The sequence below is a fragment of the Mesoplodon bidens genome (assembly GCF_964165515.1).
Source record: "Mesoplodon bidens genome assembly, chromosome: 16".
Classification (NCBI taxonomy): domain Eukaryota; kingdom Metazoa; phylum Chordata; class Mammalia; order Artiodactyla; family Ziphiidae; genus Mesoplodon; species Mesoplodon bidens.
Window position 1 is genome coordinate 4,666,123 of NC_138173.1, and position 21,539 is coordinate 4,687,661.

The following is a 21,539-nucleotide window of genomic DNA, read 5'->3' on the forward strand; positions in this document are numbered from 1 at the left end:
GATGTGTTAAGACAGTATATAATGTTTAGTAAGGGGGTGTTTCCTAGTTATTTCTTCTGTTTTCTCATACTGGTGTTGTTTGTTTGTTTTGATTTTCTATATAGTGGGCTGTGGAAAGCTGGAAGTTTATGAAAGGAAATACTCTTCAGTTCTATGTCTGCATCCAGATGGCACAGCTGATGCAGTTGGAGAGAAGACAGGCAAATATGGTAAAATCACTGGGCAAAGAATATGGTGCCGTGGCAATTTTGGGAGCTAGAGGAAAGCAGGTTTCCAGACCCAGCTTAATGTTTGCTTCTTATTTCTCAGACAGCTTTATACCAGTCTTAGACCATTGAAATGATTCACTATCTACATTAATACAAATGGTCAATAGACAACAGACTCTAAACCTGGGCAGACAATACAATTATGCAGACAGCACACCATGAAAAAACTTACACTTAGTATTACTTACATGAAGAATAAAATGTAGGCAACTAACAAAGTGTTCATAAAAAACAGCAGTTGTAGCTCTTGAATTGTATGGCCATTTGAGGAATTCAGGTGGTTCTACTAAACACCGAGTACCTGTTATGTCAGAGCACCATGTTGAATAATTTGAGGACCACAGAAATGGCAAAGACATTATTTGGAATTCCAGAGACTCATAATCTGATACAGAAGACAAACACATACAACAGCTCTAATAATGGCTGGCTGTTTATAGTGTCATAATGAAAATACGGAGGGAAAACTAGGCAAAGAGAAGTTGGATTTGTTGTTTAATATCAGCATGTCATGAAGCCATGACCATAAAAATCAATGAAGAAGGAGTAAGCCGATAATGGTAGACTTTCACCATGAACCCAAACCTCCAACTCCTCTTGAAATTTACACCTTCACTATTTAAACAAAATTTGCCTGCTGCATCTATGGATGTAACCTTGCTGTACTTTGTTAGAAACTGCCATTCAAATAGCCTCTAGGATGTGCAGGAGACATTAACCTATAGCATTTCCCCAAAATGTAACCTCCACCTCATATTAGAGATCCCAGGGAATAATCCAACTTTCTCTTCTATGAAAATATGTGGGAATCTAAGAATATGTCCTAGTAGCTTCTCTTTTCAAAATGAGTCTATTTCTTAGACATTTTTCTTACCTATCGGTTTCCATTTGGGATCACTTATCTACTTAGATCAGTCAGAATGGTCCTTCATATCCTGCTCCCCGGGGCCCCTGGTGCCAATGCTGATGCTCTTTTTCCTTATTGAATATAGTAGACTGTATTTCCAAATGTGGTCACAGAAATGTCTTCCATTGTTAAATCAGAAGCTGTGAAGGATCTAAGTTTTAGCCTACTTGCAGAAAACACAAGAGCACTGAGTCAAAGACCAAGACCATTATTTCTCAGAGCAAATGCAGCAGCCAGAACAACATCTTACACTGGTTCCCCAAGCCCCCATCTCACTGTATCACGAAGTGAGGGCCTGATGTTACGACCATATGTAGGTGCGTACATTAAAGGAGAGAAATCCCCAAGTTAGGAAACCCTGATTTTATACAGAGTTGCCCATTCTTCCTTCTAGAGAAAGAGAAACAAAGCGAGATACAGAGACAGAGAGGACCTACCATTATTCTGGAATCTAAACAAATCTTCTCCAGGGAAGGGAAGGAAAGGTCTTTATCTTTACTCCCCTGGAATGTTGAGAGAGAGGGAAAGAGGGAGAGAAGTAGAAACCTAAGCGTTACTATGCTGGAATGTTTCCGTATACAGACATTTGCAAATGCCTTTATTCAGAGGCACTGGACCATGCAGGAAAATGACAAATGTAGGGAGAATTGTCTTCTAACACTCACCCCAAGAAGCTGGTTTATAAAGGGAACCTACCACTCCCACATCAAGAAGTGGAGCGACTTCCTCATCCCTCACTGGGTCAGCCCTTTGTACAGGTTTTGACTAATAAAATGCAGATGAACCAACTCTGTAACTCCCAAGGTCTGCATCTTCTACCTGCACTTCTTGGATTAGTCCTTCATGGCAGCTAGCCCTCATCATACGAATAAGCCCAGAGAGCTCTGCAGAGAGGCTCCCTGGGAAAGAAGTGGTGCTCTGACAGCCCCAGTTGGATTTCTGTCCTGCAGCCGGCACTGACACCCAGGTGTGTGAGTCTCTGTGTAGAACGAACTAACTGGCAGATGAGGAAAACAGAGAAACTTTTACCCTTAAGTGTTCCCAGCATCTAAATATGGTAGTCCTGTAATACACAAAGTAGAATGAGCAGTCCTAAAAAAGGCAGGTGCAGGATAGGATGAGTAATTTTCTTCGGCATAACTGATATTTGCAGCAGGAGGTCTTGTATGTGTGATAATTACTTGCAGCATTATTTCCTGATGTTATGCACAGTGTCCCGTAAATTCATCCTCATGAATCAGTTTTCACATGCCTGGAAAGTATTGTGATGAACAATGCTGACCCATGAACATCTTTTCAAGAAAATATTTTAAGAATATGTCTCAGATACATTGGCTTAAATTTTCACTCCACAAAAAATGTTGTTTTATCACCATGTGCCAATCCTCTATTTTGTTATCAAGCTGGTTGTGAATTGAGCTATTTCCATACTCAGAGAGTTAGGATGCTCATTTCTTTGAGAGCTGCTGAACCATTTCTTGGCAATAGTGGACCTAAAAGCAGATACTCAGCATGAGAAGACCTTTGAAATACCACAGGGGGCTTCATTTTATGATTACAAGCTCTTAAGTATAAAAAACACTGTACCAACATTGACAATGGCAATCAAAAACAAGTCTGCTTGGGCTTCCCTGGTGGCGCAGTGGTTGAAAGTCCGCCTGCCGATGCAGGGGACACGGGTTCGTGCCCCGGTCCGGGAAGATCCCACATACCGCGGAACGGCTGGGCCCGTGGGCCATGGCCGCTGGGCCTGCACATCCGGAGCCTGTGCTCCGCAACGAGAGAGGCCACAACAGTGAGAGGCCCGCATACCGCAAAAAACAAAACAAAAAACAAGTCTTTTTGTCTCTGGTGTGGGATCCTAGAACTGAAAGGAAGGACCAGACAACCAAAGTAAATCAGTTTTTAGCTGTAAACCATTGATGGCTGCTCTATGTCAGGGCGCAGTACCCTGCTTTTGCTCCCAACACCCTGCTTTTGCTCCTGGCTCTTCAGATTTAGCAGTTGGGGCTTTTTGGTCTTTTTGTATCTTTTGTCCAGAATTTTCCCCAACTGTGCATGCACGCAGTTATTTTTAGTCCCATATAGTTTCTTTGTGTTTTTGTTCCTTGAGGAGAGGTGTGTCCAGGCGCAAGCATTTCAGCACTGCAGCAAAGGGTCCCAGGTTCCAACCTGTCTCAGTAGTGGTTCTTTTTAGTCAAAATGCATGTGCTTTTTTGCTCTTAGGATATAGTACAGATGCATAACAACAGGCATATTATTGTTCACTTTCACTGTATCTGACCAGAAGTCCCTGGGCTGGAATGACTTTACTTTTGAAAATAGAATGGTAACAATTATCTTAATTACCCTCATTTGCATAGAGCCTATGATAAGGCTTGCTTACGATCTCCAAAGGAATTTAAGATGCAGCCCATGTTACTATAACTTAAATACCTAACAGTGCCTCCGTCCTGGTAGCAACTCAACAAATGCTGATGGTATAAATTGAATTGAATAAAAGCACTAATGTTTCCAATGTGTCTGCCATTATATCTTTCTCATAGGGAAACACATTTATGTTTAACCAAGCAATGCTGATCGGATAACAAACAAATGTTTCTATTTCTGTTGCCATAGAATTGTTATGCTGTAGGAATAAGTCACTTTAACAGACTCGGGTGGAGTAGGGATTCAAGTTAGCATGAATGCAAACAGTGTGCCGTTCACCAGAAACAACTGTAAGGTTGTCAATTTAAAGAAGAAAAGCCTCAAAACAACATGGGTGGAACTTGTCACTACACATGAATACAAAGGGAAAAAAGGTGTAGGATTTGTAGGAAAGACAAGCTGAAGAGTGACCAGTATATCAAAGACAGTGCACACACAGATACACCCTATACTGGTAGGATCCTTGTTTGTGGGTGAGGGTCTAGTTTGTAGAAACTAGGAATGATTCTCTCATCTCAGATTTATCTAATTTTGCCTCTTCACTCAAAATATATTTCTACACATGCAAATAATTAAAAAGTTAAAGACTATTCATATTTTGACCAATTTGCTTATGAAACATATAGATGGGCTAGGTATATACAGTGCTAGACCAGTGGGTTGAAAAGTATAAAATTCAGTGAAAGACATACTTAGTTTCATACAAATAATGATAAATCATGTTTTTAGTGGGTCTGTGTCTCTGTCAATGAAAAAAATTAATCAATAGTCAATATAAGAAAGAAATAGAAAATAGAAAATACAGTCCGAGCCAAACTGAGGACTGTAGTCCGGGAGACGGCCTCTCGGAGAGCTCTGAGAACTGTTCCAAAGAGGTAAGTGGGGGAGGTCAGTGTGTGTGTGATTTTGGAGGAGGGGTACCGTGCAGTCAAATCTGAATCCCAGCAGAAGTTTGCTGCTGGTTACAAGAAAGAGACATCTTAGTTAATGTTTTTAGTGCTATTCGAAGTATGGGAAGATGCAAAAATCCAGGTTCATAAAAAATTTCTCCTGAACATATCTAACCACCTGAAGGTCTGTTCTGCAGTTTTCCCAGAGCACAGAGTGCCTCATCCTGATCTTCGCCCTGAACTCCTTTCAGGATGTACTGCAAGTCAGTGGCTGTGGTGGCTAATGACTTGATTCTTGTAGAACTGGATGGTGGGCAACATTCTTTATTTTACAATCCCCTCCCTTTTGGTCTTAATTTTGACCCAGGTTTGGAAGGCATTTAGTGATCAATTTGTCCCATGGTGCTAGGAACGCTCATTCCCAGGTCAGGTGAGGATTTCGTCGATAAGCCAATCAGTGCTGTTCCTGGATTAGGCCCTGTTAACAGTAACCAAAAGCCTCTCGGCCGCCTGTCCTACTAGTATGTTATGGTCCAGGAAATGCTTTCCTCTCATTGCTTCCTCCCATAGCTAGAGTCACACGGTTACAATCATTGATCTTATAGAACTATATATTTGGTTGATTGTTTCAAGTTGCCTAGTCATCATTAATTTTATCTGAGGCTTAGTCACACATTTGGTAATGCAAGAACCAGTAATCTCGTAAAATAGGCAAGTAATGTAGCTAATAACATGAATATGGTCATAAGTAAGTATTTAAGCTAAGAACTTAGGTGCAGCCCAGGGTCTCCCCAGGTCCTCTGACTGGTCAGTTCTGCACTAATTGCTCTCTTGAAGGGAAATGGTATATTGGCCTTTTGCATGAAGTTCACCAAAGATGTCTGCATGTACAGGGTGAGTGGTGGGTCATCGGGACCCCTTATAGGATTGAGAAAGTAATGTTATCTTCTAAAGACTTATAAGGCTAACTCCAGAAGGAGAAAAATTGATCTTTATGGTTGAGCAGGTATTTCTGCCATTGGGGAGGTCTGGTTAATACATAATGAAGATGCACAACACACACTAGAAGGCAAAGAGAAAGCCAAAGGGCAGAGAAAAAGTTTTATTTTAAATTTTTATTGTCGTGCCTTAAAATGTGAATTTTTATTTCATCACCTCTGGACTGTGAACTTCACAAGTGCTTCTTAGTTCTGGGATGGCTAGAGGGGGCTGGAGCTGGATAATTCCCTTCCCCTAGTTCAATTGGGCTCTGATAATACCTAAAAAGATTAGGCTCTGGGTAACTAGTTTTTCCTATGTTAAGAAGAACAGAGTGAAGCCCTGAAGTAGTGGTTAAACCTGAGTGTTCTTACGCTGGGTGTGATAAAGAGTTGAGGAAAGAAGTGAGAGGACAAAGAAGGGTATGAGCTAAATGTGGTGAACTGGGGAATGAGCAAGATCTATCCATCACAGTCCCTCTGCCTTTGGAGGTAGGATGCTCTGGGAGGACACCTCTCACATGAGGGTCTTATGACCTGCTTCATGGGAAGGTCAGGAAGTCCTTCCTGCACCTGCCAGCTTGAAATATTCAGTATACCAAGGTGCCATATTTTTGGGTAGTGTGTCCTAAACCCGATCACCTGGAATGGTGAATTTTACAGGGAATAATCCCATTTTTCATTATCAAAAGGAGAGGAAAAGACATTGCATGAAGAAATTATGAGATCAGAAATTAGCAAAACAGAGAAATTTTTTTAGAGCTAACAAAACATTTATTGAGTTTCTTCCTTATTCTCCTGAGTTTAGTGCCTTTTCTCTCCCCAAACCCAAGGAATTCACCTTTATCATGCTGACCTTACATATTATATTATTATTTGTATATGGGGTTGTGTCCTCTACTTGGCCATGGACAAATCAAAGCCAGAGTTTTATTATATCCATAACAAGAACAAAAGGTAGAAGTTGCTTAAGTTATATTTATATTATAAGAGAGAGATGGACAACAGACATTTGGTTCTTACCTACAAGAAACTCACATTGGAGGGCAGAGATCAGAATGCAATTATCTTTTACAAATAAAATAATAGATGCTATAGGAAATTTTAATTCATGCTCACAAAACTTATTTTCTAGAACTCTTAAATCTTATAAGAAAACCTTTTAAAGCAACAAAAGGTGAAAAAAGTGAAATGATTTCTAATATTAGATTATAAATGCCATGAAAGCGAGGTGATTTTGGTGATCTGAAGGGTGTATAGACCACTCCTATAATTTATAATCATCTAATTCTTGAATGCTTTGCTCTACAGTCTTTGAGTAATTTGTGTGAACTCTGTTTACCGGTGAAAATTGGTTTACGTTTAAATGTAAACGGACTTGTAAGAATTGCCCTCTTTTTCATCAATATTTTAGAGTGTTTTCCAAAAGGGAAATCTCACATTTCAGCATCCCCTATTCACTTACAGATGTGGGCAGTATGGAGGGAATCAGCACACGCTGCACTCAGCTTACATGCAGCTTCTCTGAGATTCAGAGCCCTTTGTCCTCTTTCTCGGCTAATCACATGGTCCCTGTTTCTGGATCTTATGGAACAGGGTGAAGCATCTTCTAGATTTGTCATGAGGACTTGAAAATGAAGCAAAATTATATTCTTGTGAAATGACTGGTTTTAAATTCTGTCCTTCAGTGTTTGCTCATATCTATGAAATAATGTTCTATTGATTGTAGGGTACAGGAGACACTGACTGTCATTTTAAAATTAAGAAGAACTTGGAAAATGCATGTATAAGCCTGGAATCTGCAAAGAGCCCAGGGTTGTTTGTTGGACTTCAGGCAGATAGACAGGCAAAACCAGTTGCGTATACCGAGAATGGGAATGTTTTCTTCTATCCACAAGTCATCAAATGTACGTTTACCCTGAAATACTTCCGTTTTGGTTTGCTTTGCGATGGTTTGTGTACAGTGTCTGATAATCTCATCGTATTTTCCTATTTGTTATTCTAGAAACAGTGAAAAACACCATAATGAAGACGCTTGCCTCAAATTCTCAGATATTTAATGTCAGGTATAGAGTTTTTGCTACATTAAGCTCCTTTATAGTTTTTTAAATTGGGTGTGCGCATTTTTTTAAATTGGGTGTGTGTGTGTGTGTGTGTGTGTGTGCACTTGTATTTTGTTATTTAAGGATGTCTCCGTATACACTGAGAGGAGATGGGGCTGTTAGAGACATTCTCAACTTCATTGCTATTAATTTTTAATATTCATAGTGTAAAAGGAGATTAAAATATCAACACTAATGGGATTTGAATTAAAAATAGGATTTGGGACAAAAGACTAAGGATAGGACAGAAATGTGAATATTTTGAAACTGGTTTCTCTCATATTTAAGTTCAGGTTATCTAGCAAATTGAAGTAAGGATCTGAGGAATTTATTTAAACAGTTTAAGCTTAGAATGTATTTGCCTGAACAAAGCTTAATGAGGTAACTCTATTGTGTTCTTAAATTACCTCAAATCTCAGTTTACTATCTAATTTTTACCTGATTTAGTTCCATGGATTTTGGCTTAATCAAAATCTAGATGATTTTCTTAGTCAGTCTGACTCTTATTTAGCTTCTCTTTTCTTAGCAAGGTCTACCTATACTTTATAGGGAGACATATAAAATCCTGTAAGTTTTAAAATATATATCCTATCAGATGGGTGATATATAAATATAATATATATCTTTAGGGTAATATACCTATATCTATATATCTTTATTTATATTATATATCATTGTATATAGTTATATATACAATATCCTATAAAAGATAGTTTAAAATAAGAATATGATGGTTTAAAATAAGAATATAATGAGCTTGATTTAACATGATGGTGTATCTGGCCCTGTTCTTTGTGTTATCGGCATCAATTCCTTCTCAGCCTTTAGTTGCCATATTTAAAATTTTGCAAATTTTTGGGCTAGTACACCTTAACTGACTGCCACCCACACCCACTCCCTCCACCCTCCGTTTCCCACAGGCTGGCACAGAGTGGCACTCCTACTCAACAAAATGGGTTTGCCATCTGTCTCTGGAGCCCTTGAGAGACAGCAGAAAGACCAGGGTGGAGTAGTCGAGAAAGCAGGGAGAAATAGCTAGCAGGGGACAGCAACCGCGCTGGAAGAGCACAGAGGGGAAGGAGGGCTGACACAGAGGAAGGGGCAGTGGGCAAAAGATGAGCAAGAAGAGACAGCAGTAATTTAGAAAAGGAGAAGAGTAGAAGAAAAATAATTGTTATTTGTGGCAATAAACGAGAGAGACCATAAAAGGAGGTGTTTGCCTAGTTAGGGTATCAGTACAAACAGAACAAATAGAAACCAAGTCATTGTTTTTTATAGGCTCTACAATTTAGTTCTTTCACTAGAGCATGGATGATTTGACTTTTCTTCTCTGTAGAGCAGCTGTGTTGTCTTGGTGAAGCCAACTAACATGGGAGAGCTTTGGTTTCTGTGTCTGTGTAACCCAGATAGCAGCAGTAACTTCCCTCTCTCCCCTGGAGAGCTGGTGAGGATCAAAGGAGTAACTGTATATGAAAGTTCTTGTTTCAGTAATAATAGTTAATATCTGTGGGCAGTTCTTTTAATGCAGACGCTGCAAAGCATGGGTTATCTCATTTTATGTCATTTTGAAAAGTAGGTATACTATTTTTACTGTTTTGAAACTGCACTCTTATTATTTGATAATGTTTTTGAAAAAATAATTGAATATCCCAGTGATGTGAATTAACTTTAAAAGCTTATAGCCAATAGAGCTGGGACTGATTCTTTTGATGCTATGTTGATTAAACTGGTTGATAGACATCTGTAATCTGTTTATATAATTGATTTTCTCCCTTTATTATTTTTATTATACAAATAATACATGGAATTGTGGAAAGTTTTGAAAATTTGCTCATGTAAAAATCTATCCAGAGATAAAAACTATTTACATTTTGAGGTATATATTTTCATGATTTATTTTTCTATGAAGTTATCAACTTTTTTCTACAAATATACTCAAAGTATTTATATTTTTAAACATAAAATTGGGCTGCAGTCTTGTATATGTAAAACAATTTTATCTGCCTTTTTATTTTAAAAATGATTTTCATCAATACACATAGATTTGTACCATATTTTCAAAAGAGTTTCATTGATGCATTTATTACAAATTATTTAACCAATCCCCTGATGTTGGATATTTTATTGTTTAATTTTTGTTATTATAAACAATCTGGGATGATCATTCACGTACATACATATTTTTGTAGTAGACTGAAATTTTTTCTTAGCATAAATTACCAGAAGAGGAATTGTTTGCTCAATTTAGGTGCAATAGACCTTTTAAATCTGAATGTCCCATAGTGATACTAGCAGTCTCAGCGATGAGAAGTGGGGCTTTGGCACTAGTTGTCAGTCCTGTGGTGAATCACCTAAAGGTTCTCGTTTGTCTTGGCTGTACAGAGAGCTTCCTCTTGTGCTGAGTTTGGACTATTAGGTATCATGCTTAGATCTTAGAGTTTATCCTTAGATTAGATGCAAATACATGATGGTACTATTTGACAAAACTCATTGAAATTATTATATGTAAATTCTATCTCAATAAAGCTGATTTAAAATTTAAAAAAGATCAATGATCACAGATCACCATAACAAATATAATGATAATGATAACGTTTAAAATACTGTGAGAATTACCAAAATGTTTCACAGAGATATGAAGTGAGCAAATGCTCTTGGAAAAATGCCACCAATAGACTTGCTCAATGCAGGGTTGCCACAAAACTTCAATTTGTAAAAAATGCAGTATCTTCAAAGTGCAGTAAAGCAAAGTGCAATAAAATGAAGTATGCCTGTTTTTTTTTTTTTAGAACAGTTTTGGGTTCTCAGCAAAATCGAGGGGAAGGTACAGAGATTTCCCGTATACCTCCTGCCCCACAAATGCATAGCCTTTCCCATCAACATCCCCCATCAGACGGTACATCTGTTACAAACTGATGAACCTACCTTGACACATCATAATCACTCAAAGTCCATAGTTAACATTACAGTTCATTTTTGGTGTTGTACATTCTGTGGGTTTGGACAAATGTATGATGACATGCATCAATCATTATGGTATCTACAGAATATTTTCACTGACCTAAGAATCCTCACATTAATTGATCTTTGAATATAGAATCAGCCTTGCATACCTGGGATAAATCCCCCTTGATACTGGTATATTAATATTTTTATAGATTGTTGGATTCAATTTGCTAATATCTTGTTGAGGATTTCTACATTGGTGTTCATCAGAGGTATTGGTCTATAGTTTTATTTTCTTGTGATGTCTTTGTCTGGTTTTGGTATTAGGGTAATGCTGGCCTCATAGAATGAGTTATGAAGTATTCCCTTTGCTTTCATCCTCTGAAAGAAATTTTGGATAATTGGAATTGGTATAATTTCTTCCTTAAATGTTTGATAGCATTCTTCAATGAACCATCTGGGCTTGATGCTTTCTGTTTTAGAAGATTATCAAGTATTGGTTCAGTTTCTTTAATGGATACAGGCCTATTCAAATTGTCTACTTCTTGTGTGACCTTCAATGAATGGTGTTTTTCAAGGAATTGCTCCATTTCATCTAGGTTATCAAATCTGTGGGTATAGAGTTGTTCATTGTATTCCTTTATGATCCTTTTAATGTCCATAGGATATATCGTGATGCCCCCTCTTTCATTTCTGATGTTAGCAGTTTGTGTTTTTTCACTTTTTGCTTAGTTAGCCTGACTAGAGGCTTATCGATTTTATTCATCTTTTCAAAGAGCCAGCTTTTGGTTTCATTGATCTTCTCTATTGACTTTCTGTTCCGTCTCCATTGGTTTCTGCTCTACTTCATTACGGTGTGTCTTTTACAACTTAAATAGACTTTGTAGGTTCTCGGAAGACAAGAGATACCTCTCATTCCCTCTTTTAATCTTTTATCGACAAATTACTTAACTTCTCTGTGACTTGGTTTCTTCATCTACAATTTGGTTAGGATTTGGTTTAATTAATTAATTGTGTATTGAGACTTTATAATAAAAGCCATTTATTCTACTACTATTTAGCTGGTGCAGCAAAACTTCTTCATTTCCTCTTTCATAAATTTACATTTACAGTACTATGAACCTTATGTATAGGAGAAAGTGTGAAGAGATCTGACTTCATGTGCTTACTATTGCAACCATGGAGACGGTTCTCAATGGATTATCTGGGTATATGGATGATTTGAAAGTTCTGTTCATTCTTACTGTTCCAGATAATAAGCCCATCCTTACAATTCCATATAAGACCACACTGTGCCAGGTATCATTTAAAGAATGTTTAATCGACGTAACTTGTGACTTTTCCTTAACTTCAGTGTCCTGTTACTTTTTTAGAACATCTAGGTAATAGTGAACATATCTAAGTTTTATAGGTATCATAACAGAGCCTTAAATTATGCACTGTAATTATGCATAATAATCCTTTTGCTCTAATTCCAGCCCAGTTTTATGGTATTAGGCATCCTCTGTATACAAATTGTGAGGCTCTGGGTATTAGTAACATGAAAAAATGAAGCACCAAAGATATGGTTCAGATGTTACATTTTTTATTGCACTAAGAGGAATTTCAGGTTCAAGATTTATGGAAGTTTTTATTGAAATATGTTTCAAAACTTCATTTTTGCTTCATGCTTGTCTTCTAAGATCACTCATGTTTCAAAATCTAAATGAAATACTGTTATATACTTGATTCATCAGATCTTGAGTATGTATATTATGTTCTTATTTTGGAAAATATGGAAAAATATGTCTTGGATAATAAAATAGACTTCCTGGATTGAAAATACATATGCCATAATAACATGACCCATTGCTATTTTGTAAGTTGTAACTGTTTTAACTTTTAAGTAGCTGGTATTAAATAAAACAAAAGTGTTTTTTTCCCCCCCCCCACTGGTTCACGTTGTAGAATTGCAGCCATTTTGTCTGGTGGATCTTGCTACTATTAAGATTTTGCATATAACGAGACACTAGCAGAAGTGGTTAAATGAATCATTTAATTCCAGCCATATGTGTAATACTGTACATACATTTTGATAGTATTTCCAGCTAGACAATTCTGGTTTTTTGACCTTCATCACAGGTTTTATTTTATGTTATAGTGGATATATTTTCACATTCCTTTATCAACTGTGAAAGTGAGACAAAGAGCATACCAGTAAGAGTTACTCCAATTCAGAGTAGGTTGTGAATCCACTGGAGGGCCATTTGGTACTTGGGTTTTGGACCTCCATCTGTAACCTACCTGGCCCAAAGGCAGAGCATACAGCCTTCTGCAGAGGACAGGAACCTCCTGAAAAAGCTTTCCAGAAAAAATCTTCCAAGCCCTGAATTTCCTTCTACTAAGGCAACTATCATGTTTATAATAAAATATTGACATTGTGTTTGAGGGTGAGGTAGAGTCTTGAGCAGCCAGTGGTGGGGGTGGTAGAGAGATGAAAGATGCTTATCCCATTTCACAATCTGCTTAGGTTGACCCTGTTGTGCAACCCCTTCTGTGCCTGCCTCTAATTTCTAGATGGTCACATTAATTGTTTTCTTCTCTGTCCTCCCTAGGGACTCTGTGCATGTGTCTATTATAGCACTCATCAGTATATACCAGAGGTCATTGTTTACGTATTCTCCTTCTGGGCTGCAGCCCCATCAATGTCAAAGCCATGTCTTATGCGTTGATTTATTCTTATGCTTCTGGCAATGACTGCAAGAGTTTATCTTGTCTTTGTAAATCCTGGGTTTCTACATTATTTATAAATAACATAGACACTTAATTATGGGTTCCTTAATTGGACAATAATAAAATGGACCCTAAATTATATTTAGAATCTTTTTTGATGGTTTTCCTCTCCAAGTGTTTGTTTACCTTAAGTGGACATATTTCTAGTTATTTCTGATCTTCCTTGTAATATTTTAAAGCTCCTTTATTAACATCAATCTCCAGTGTCTATGTCTTGCATTATAAATAAACCATATGGAAAAACTTCTGTTTTATAGGGTTTGATGTTTAAAAGCTTATTATTGTCTAAAGTGATATAATACTTGCAGGATATAAATGACAATATGGTCATGCGCAGTCCTTCAGACACTAGTATTGTATGGTCTGTGCCAGCATTCTACATGATTAAGTGCTGCTAATTTCCATTAGCCATACCTATGAGGTTGTTATGCCTTTTCATGCCAACATATATTTTATGAGCCATCTTAAATTATTGACTGCATTGTGATATTAAGAAGTAGCTGCTATTATTTATTATTATGTACAATCAGACATCTATATAGTTTTTTGTCACTGATGAGGCCTCTAAAATCTGACAATCATAGTATGAATTACTACCATTAAATAATGACTGTACTATGCCTGATCATTAAAAATGAAACACAGACAACTTGAACTTTGAAATCCTAAATACAGATAGCGCTCATGAGCATATACTATGAAATTGGGCTCATTATTCAGCTAGGTTGGAGATATCTTTTTTTGAACAAGACACCAAAACAGCTTGCTTCTAAATAAAAGGCAGAAAAATAGCTAATGCTTTCTTCACTTATATGTATACTTCTTTCATTTTCACATTTCAGTAGAGTCACATGAAGTATTGTTTGAATGACATTTTCATCAGTTTTCCCTTTTGATGAAGGCAATGTACATTATCAAAGGAATTCCAATTTAGAACCTATAAGAAAAACATCTTGAATAAGTCATCTGATTCATACTGTGGCGTTAAATTATTGCTTGGATTTACAAAGCAGTGAATAGATTTATTAGGAATACCACTCATGTGCAACCTGCTGCTATAAAAAATCATTTTTTGGTCACTATGTAATACAGAGTAAAGAGATTTGACTATGCATTGAGGTGGAAACAATAGCAAAACTTAAACTTGCAGAGCTGAACATATGGTGAGTTTTCTGAGAAGAAACAAGTGGTTTTGAGAGGGTAGAATCTTTTAAAATCTTAATTTCAGTTGGCAGAGAAAACCGAGCGGGTATGTCTGCAGCACCCAGCCAAGAGGAGGAAAAGATCCTTGAGTTGATAAACCAGCAAGAAATGCCACCAGAACCTGAGGCCAGAGGAGCTTTTCTTTCTTCAACTGCAAGTGAGAAACAGCTGTTTTTCTTCTTTTGGTTTGTCTGTTTGCACTTCTTTTTTTGTGGCCACCTCAGGGAGAACACCGAATTATTTTTATAATAATATAGGTGACATTATACCACTTGAACTTACTTTTAAGATGTTACCTTGCTTTTTCATGCTTTGGTTTTATATTGCAAAGAATATGTATATTTTAAAATGTGTTTATTTCTTTCCCTTGAATTCAGTGTTCACTCTAGAACAATACTTGAAAGGAAGGTAGTAGTAAATTATAACATCCTATGGGACTATCACTTAAAACTATTTTATGAATGTTTTATGAATAACAGCAAATTCTCACCAAAGCCTAAGCAACAACAAAAATAACCTCCGCCATTTCCCTGCTATAGAAACTGAGGCATGAAGAAAGTACTCTAGGCCACAGAGGTCTGAATTTTTAGTCCGTCTCTTAGTATGTTTGATTATTTTTCTTACTCTTAAATGTATTAAATTCCATCTGACTGAGAAGTAAAATGAATGCTTTCTGACAGATTCTGTGCATCAGAGTCTAGTCATCTTTGGGCAAAATGAAATCGTGACCACTGTCTCTGAACCATTTTTTTTTTAAACCTATCTTGAGAGAAAGATATAATGTTATCTTTTAAAAAAGTGCTTTTTGAAAATTAGTTACTGGGTGTGCTCTCTTTTCTCTCAGATAGTCACAGAAAACAGATGTCTCTTTGCTGACAACCCAGGGTTACCGTCACATCAACCAGAGGGAAGGGGAGTTAGCCTTTTGATTTTTGTTGCATTGGACTAGGCCCAGTTTTATTTACTTATTTATTTTTGGCTGCATTGGGTCTTCATAGCTGCAGGAGGGCTTTCTCTAGCTGTGGCGAGCGGGGGCTACTCTTTGTTGCAGTGCGTGGGCTTCTCACTGCGGTGACTTCTCTTGTTGCGCATCACGGGCTGTAGGTGCATGGCCTTCATAGTTGTGACACGCAGGCTCAGTAGTTGTGGCTCATGGGCTCTAGAGCACAGGCTCAGTAGTTGTGGCACACGGGCTTAGTTGCTCCATGGCATGTGGGATCTTCCCGGACCAGGGCTCGAACCCGTGTCCCCTGCATTGGCAGGTGGATTCTTAACCACTGCGCCACCAGGGAACTCCCAAGGCCCAGTTTTATATTTCTATATCATGGCATGAATCCATGGAGCAATGTGACAAATCACACTGCATGGGAAACATGTACTTAGTTAAATTTTTCACAGAAGGAGAATTTAATCTTGTGTCGGGAAGTAAGGGCAACTAAATCTGGGAAAGCCACCTTAAGTTAAATTTTCCTTGGTTGAAAATAGCATGCTAACTGAAATTTCTAGGAATATTTTTTTTGATCAGTAGCAAAATGCTTAACAGAAAATCTTTTATATATTTTATGCAGATTTTTTCTGGCAGAAACATTTAAAAATGTTACCATTGTTAATTTTTTTTTAAGTTTAAGGTGTACAACATGTTGATTTGATACATTTATATATTGCAATATAATTGCCATTGTAGCATTAGCTAACACCTCTACAGTGTCGTTTATTTACTTCTTCTCTGTGATGGGAATAATTAAGATCTAGTCTCTCAGTAAGTTTGATGTTTATAATAAAATATCTTTGTCTATAATCAAAATAATGTACACGAGATCTCCAGGTCTTATTTGCAAGTTTGTACCTTAAATATTTCTCTTATTATCCCCCTCCTCCCAACCCCTGTCCTTGGTGACCACCATTTTACTTTCTGATTTCACGGGTTCAGGTTTTTTTAGCTTCCACATATAAGTGCTATCATATTTGTCTCTGTCTGACATACCTTACTCAGCATAATGTCCTCAAGGTCCATCGTGTTGCTGCAAATGGCAGGATTTCCTTTTTTCTCATGGCTGAATAATATTTTATATACATTATTATTTATGTATTATGTATGTTTTTGCTCTCTATTCATCTGTTTAGGGGCACTTAGATTTTTTCCACATCTTGGTTATTTTGAATAATGCTGCAATAAACATGGGAGTACATATATCTCTTTGACATCCTGTTCTCATTTCCATTGGGTAAATAACCAGAAGTGGAATTGCTGGATTGTATGGCAGTTCTATTTTTAACTTCTTGAGAAACCTCCATACTGTTTTCTATAGTTACTGCACTAATTTACATTCCCACCAACAGTGCACAAGTGTTCCTTTTTTTTTTTTAACATCTTTATTGGAGTATAATTGCTTTACAATGGTGTGTTAGCTTCTGCTGTATAACAAAGTGAATCAGCTATACATAAACATATATAACCATATCCCCTCCCTCTTGCGTCTCCCTCCCACCCTCCCTATCCCACCCCTCTAGGTGGTCACAAAGCACGAAGCTGATCTCCCTGTGCTATGCAGCTGCTTCCCACTAGCTATCAATTTTACATTTGGTAGTGTATATATGTCCATGCCACTCTCTCACTTCGTCCCAGCTTATCCTTCCCCCTCCCTGTGTCCTCAAGTCCATTCTCTACATCTGCGTCTTTATTCCTGTCCTGCCCCTAGGTTCTTCAGAACTATTTCTTTCTTTTTTTTTTTTTTTTTAGATTTCATATATATGTGTTAGCATACGGTATTTATTTTTCTCTTTCTGACTTACTTCATTCTGTATGACAGACTCCAGGTCCATCCACCTCACTACAAATAACTCAATTTCGTTTCCTTTTATGGCTGAGTAATATTCCATTGTATATAAGTGCCACATCTTCTTTTTCCATTCATCTGTCAATGGACACTTAGGTTGCTTCCATGTCCTGGTTATTGTAAATAGAGCTGCAGTGAACATTGTGGTACATTACTCTGTTTGAATTATGGTTTTCTCAGGGTATATGCCCAGTAGTGGGATTTCTGGGTCATATGGTAGTTCTATTTTTAGTTTTTTAAGGAACCTCCATACTGTTCTCTATAGTGACTGTGTCAATTTACATTCCCACCAACAGTGCAAGAGGGTTCCCTTTTCTCCACACCCTCTCCGGCATTTATTGTTTGTAGATTTTTTGATAATGGCCATTCTGACCGGTGTGAGGAGATACCTCATTATAGTTTTGATTTGTATTTCTCTAATGATTAGTGATGTTGAGCATCCTTTCATGTGTTTGTTGTCAATCTGTGTATCTTCTTTGGAGAAATGTCTATTTAGGTCATCTGCCCATTTTTGGATTGGGTAGTTTGTTTTTTTGATATTGAGCTGCATGAGCTGCTTGTATATTGTGGAGATTAATCCTCTGTCAGTTGCTTCATTTGCAAATATTTTCTTCCATTCTGAGGGTTGTCTTTTGGTCTTGTTTATGGTTTCCTTTGCTGTGCAAAAGCTTTGAAGTTTCATTAGGTCCCATTTTTTAATTTTTGCTTTTATTTCCATTTCTCTAGGAGGTGGGTCAAAAAGGATCTTGATGTGATTTATGTCATAGAGTGTTCTGCCTATGTTTTTCTCTAAGAGTTTTATAGTGTCTGGCCTTATATTTAGGTCTTTAATCAATTTTGAGTTTATTTTTGTGTATGGTGTTAAGGCGTATTCTAATTTCATTCTTTTACATGTAGCTGTCCAGTTTTCCCAGCACCAGTTATTGAAGAGGCTGTTTTTTCTCCATTGTATATTCTTGCCTCCTTTATCAAACATAAGGTGACCATATGTGCATGGGTTTACCTCTTGGCTTTCTATCCTGTTCCATTGATCTATAGTTCTGTTTTTGTGCCAGTACCATACTGTCCTGATGACTGTAGCTTTGTAGTATAATCTGAAGTCCCGGAGCCTGATTCCTCCAGCTCCGTTTTTCTTTCTCAAGATTGCTTTAGCTATTTGGGGTCTTTTGTGTTTCCACACAAATTTTGCAATTTTTTGTTCTAGTTCTGTGAAAAATGCCATTGGTAGTTTGATAGGGGTGGTTGCATTGAATCTGTAGATTGCTTTGGGTAGTATAGTCATTTTCACAATGTTGATTCTTCCAATCCAAGGACATGGTCTATCTCTCCATCTGTTTGTATCATCTTTAATTTCTTTCATCAGAGTCTTACAGTTTTCTGCATACAGGTCTTTTGTCTCCTTAGGTAGGTTTATTCCTTAGGTAAGTATTTTATTCTTTTTGTTGCAGTGGTAAATGAGAGTGTTTCCTTAATTTCTCTTTCAGATTTTTCATCATTAGTGTATAGGAATGCAAGAGATTTCTGTGCATTAATTTTGTATCCTTCTACTTTTCCAAATTCATTGATTAGCTCTAGTAGTTTTCTGGCAAAATCATGTATAGTATCATGTCATCTGTAAACAGTGACAGTTTTACTTCTTCTTTTCCGATTTGGATTCCTTTTATTTCTTTTTCTTCTCTGATTGCTGTGGCTAAAATTTCCAAAAATATGTTGAATAATAGTGGTGAGAGTGGGCAATCTTGTCTTGTTCCTGATCTTGGTGGAAATGGTTTCAGTTTTTCACCATTGAGAATGATGTTGGCTGTGGGTTTGTCATATATGGCCTTTATTATGTTGAGGTAGGTTCCCTCTATGCCTACTTTCTGGAGGGATTTTTTTTATCATAAAAGTGTGTTGAATTTTGTCAAAAGCTTTTTCTGCATCTATTGGGATGATCATATGGTTTTTCTCCTTCAATTGGTTAATATGGTGTATCACATTGATTGATTTGCTTATATTGAAAAATCCTTGCATTCCTGGTATAAACCCCACTTGATCATGGTGTATGATCCTTTTAATATGCTGTTGGATTCTGTGTGCTAGTATTTTGTTGAGGATGTTTGCATCTATGCTTATCAGTGATATTGACCAGTAGTTTTCTTTTTACGTGACATCTCTGTCTGGTTTTGGTATCAGGGTGATGGTGGCCTTGTGAAATGAGTAGGGAGTGTTCCCCCTCTGCTGTATTTTGGAAGAGTTTGAGAAGGAGAGGTGTTAGCTCTTCTCTAAATGCTTGAATTCGCCTGTGAACCCATCTGGTCCTGGGCTTTTGTTTGTTGGAAGTTTTTTTTTTTTTTTTTGTGGTATGCAGACCTCTCACTGTTGTGACCTCTCCCATTGTGGAGCACAGGCTCTGGATGCGCAGGCTCAGCGGCCATGGCTCACGGGCCTAGCCACTCCACGGCATGTGGGATGTTCCCATACTGGGGCATGAACCCGTGTCCCCTGCATCGGCAGGCAGACTCTCAACCACTGCGCCACCAGGGAAGCCCTGTTGGAAGGTTTTTAATCACAGTTTCAATTTCAGTGCTTCTAATTGGTCTGTTTATATTTTCTGTTTCTTCCTGGTTCAGTCTCAGAAGGTTGCACTTTTCTAAGAATTTGTCCATTTCTTCCAGGTTGTCCATTTTAGTGGCACATAGTTGCTGGTAGTAATCTCTCATGATCCTTGGTATTTCTGCACTGTCAGTTGCTACTTCTTTTTCATTTCTAATTCTATTGATTTGAGTCTCCTCCCTTTTTTTCTTGATGAGTCTGGCTAATGGTTTATCAATTTTGTTTATTTTCTCAAAGAACCAGCTTTTAGTTTTATTGATCTTTGCTATTGTTTCCTTCATTTCTTTTTCATTTATTTCTGATCTGATCTTTATGATTTCTTTACTTCTGCTAACTTTGGGTTTTTTTTTTTTTGTTCTTCTTTCTCTAATTGCTTTAGTTGCAAGGTTAGGTTGTTTATTTGTAATGTTTCTTGTTTCTTGAGGTAGGATTGTATTGCTATAAACTTCCCTCTTAGAACTGCTTTTGTTGCATCCCATAGGTTTTGGGTCATCGTGATTTCATTATCATTTGTTTCTAGGTGTTTTTTGATTTCCTCTTTGATTTCTTCAGTGATCTCTTGGTTATTTAGTAGTGTATTGTTTAACCTCCATGTGTCTGTATTTTTTACAGATTTTTTTCCTGTAATTGATATCTAGTCTCATAGTATTGTGGTCAGAAAAGATACTTGATACGATTTCAATTTTCTTAAATTTACCAGGGCTTGATTGGTGACCCAGGGTATGATCTATCCTGGAGAATGTTCCATGAGCACTTGAGAAGAAAGTGTATTCTGTTGTTTTTGGATGGAATGTCCTATAAATATCAATTAAGTCCATTTGTTTAATGTATGCTTTAAAGCTTGTGTTTCCTTATTTATTTTCATTTTGGATGAGCTGTCCATTGGTGAAAGTGGGGTGTTAAAGCTCCCTTCTATTATTGTGTTACTGTCGTTTTCCCCTTTTATGGCTGTTAGCATTTGCCTTATGTATTGAGGCGCTCCTATGTTGGTGCATAAATATTTACAATTGTTATATCTTCTTCTTGGATAGATCCGTTGATCATTATGTAGTGTCCTTCTTTGTCTCTTGTAATGTCTTTATTTTAAAGTCTATTTTGTTTGATATGAGAATTGCTACTCAGGCTTTCTTTAGATTTCCAGTTACATGGAGTATCTTTTTCCATCCCCTGACTTTCAGTCTGTATGTGTCTCTAGGTCTGAAGTGGGTCTCTTGTAGACAGCATATATACGGGTCTTGTTTTTGTATCCATTCAGCCAGTCTATGTCTTTTGGTTGGAACATTTAATCCATTTACATTTAAGGTAGTTATTGATATGTATGTTCCTATTACCATTTCCTTAATTGTTTTGGGTTTGTTATTGGAAATTTTTTCATTCTCTTGTGTTTCCTGCCTAGAGAAGTTCCTTTAGCATTTGTTATAAAGCTGGTTTGGTGGTGCTGAATTCTCTTAGCTTTTGCTTGTCTGTAAAGGTTTTAATTTCTCCATCGAATCTGAATGAGATCCTTGCTGGGTAGAGTAATCTTGGTTGTAGGTTTTTCCCTTTCATCACTTTAAATATATTCTGCCACTCCCTTCTGGCTTGCAGAGTTTCTGCTGAAAGATCAGCTGT

At 37.2% G+C, this 21,539-nt stretch overlaps 1 long non-coding RNA gene across 1 annotated transcript in view; it reads left to right on the forward strand.

Annotated features, from left to right (window-relative positions):
• The first annotated feature begins 148 nt into the window (after positions 1–148).
• LOC308630327 overlaps positions 149–21,539 on the forward strand; it is a 60,722-nt gene continuing 39,331 nt past the window's right edge. Inside the window, exon 1 of the long non-coding RNA XR_014017822.1 lies at positions 149–209. This is a non-coding gene — a long non-coding RNA (uncharacterized lncRNA). The remainder of the gene's footprint in view (positions 210–21,539) is intronic.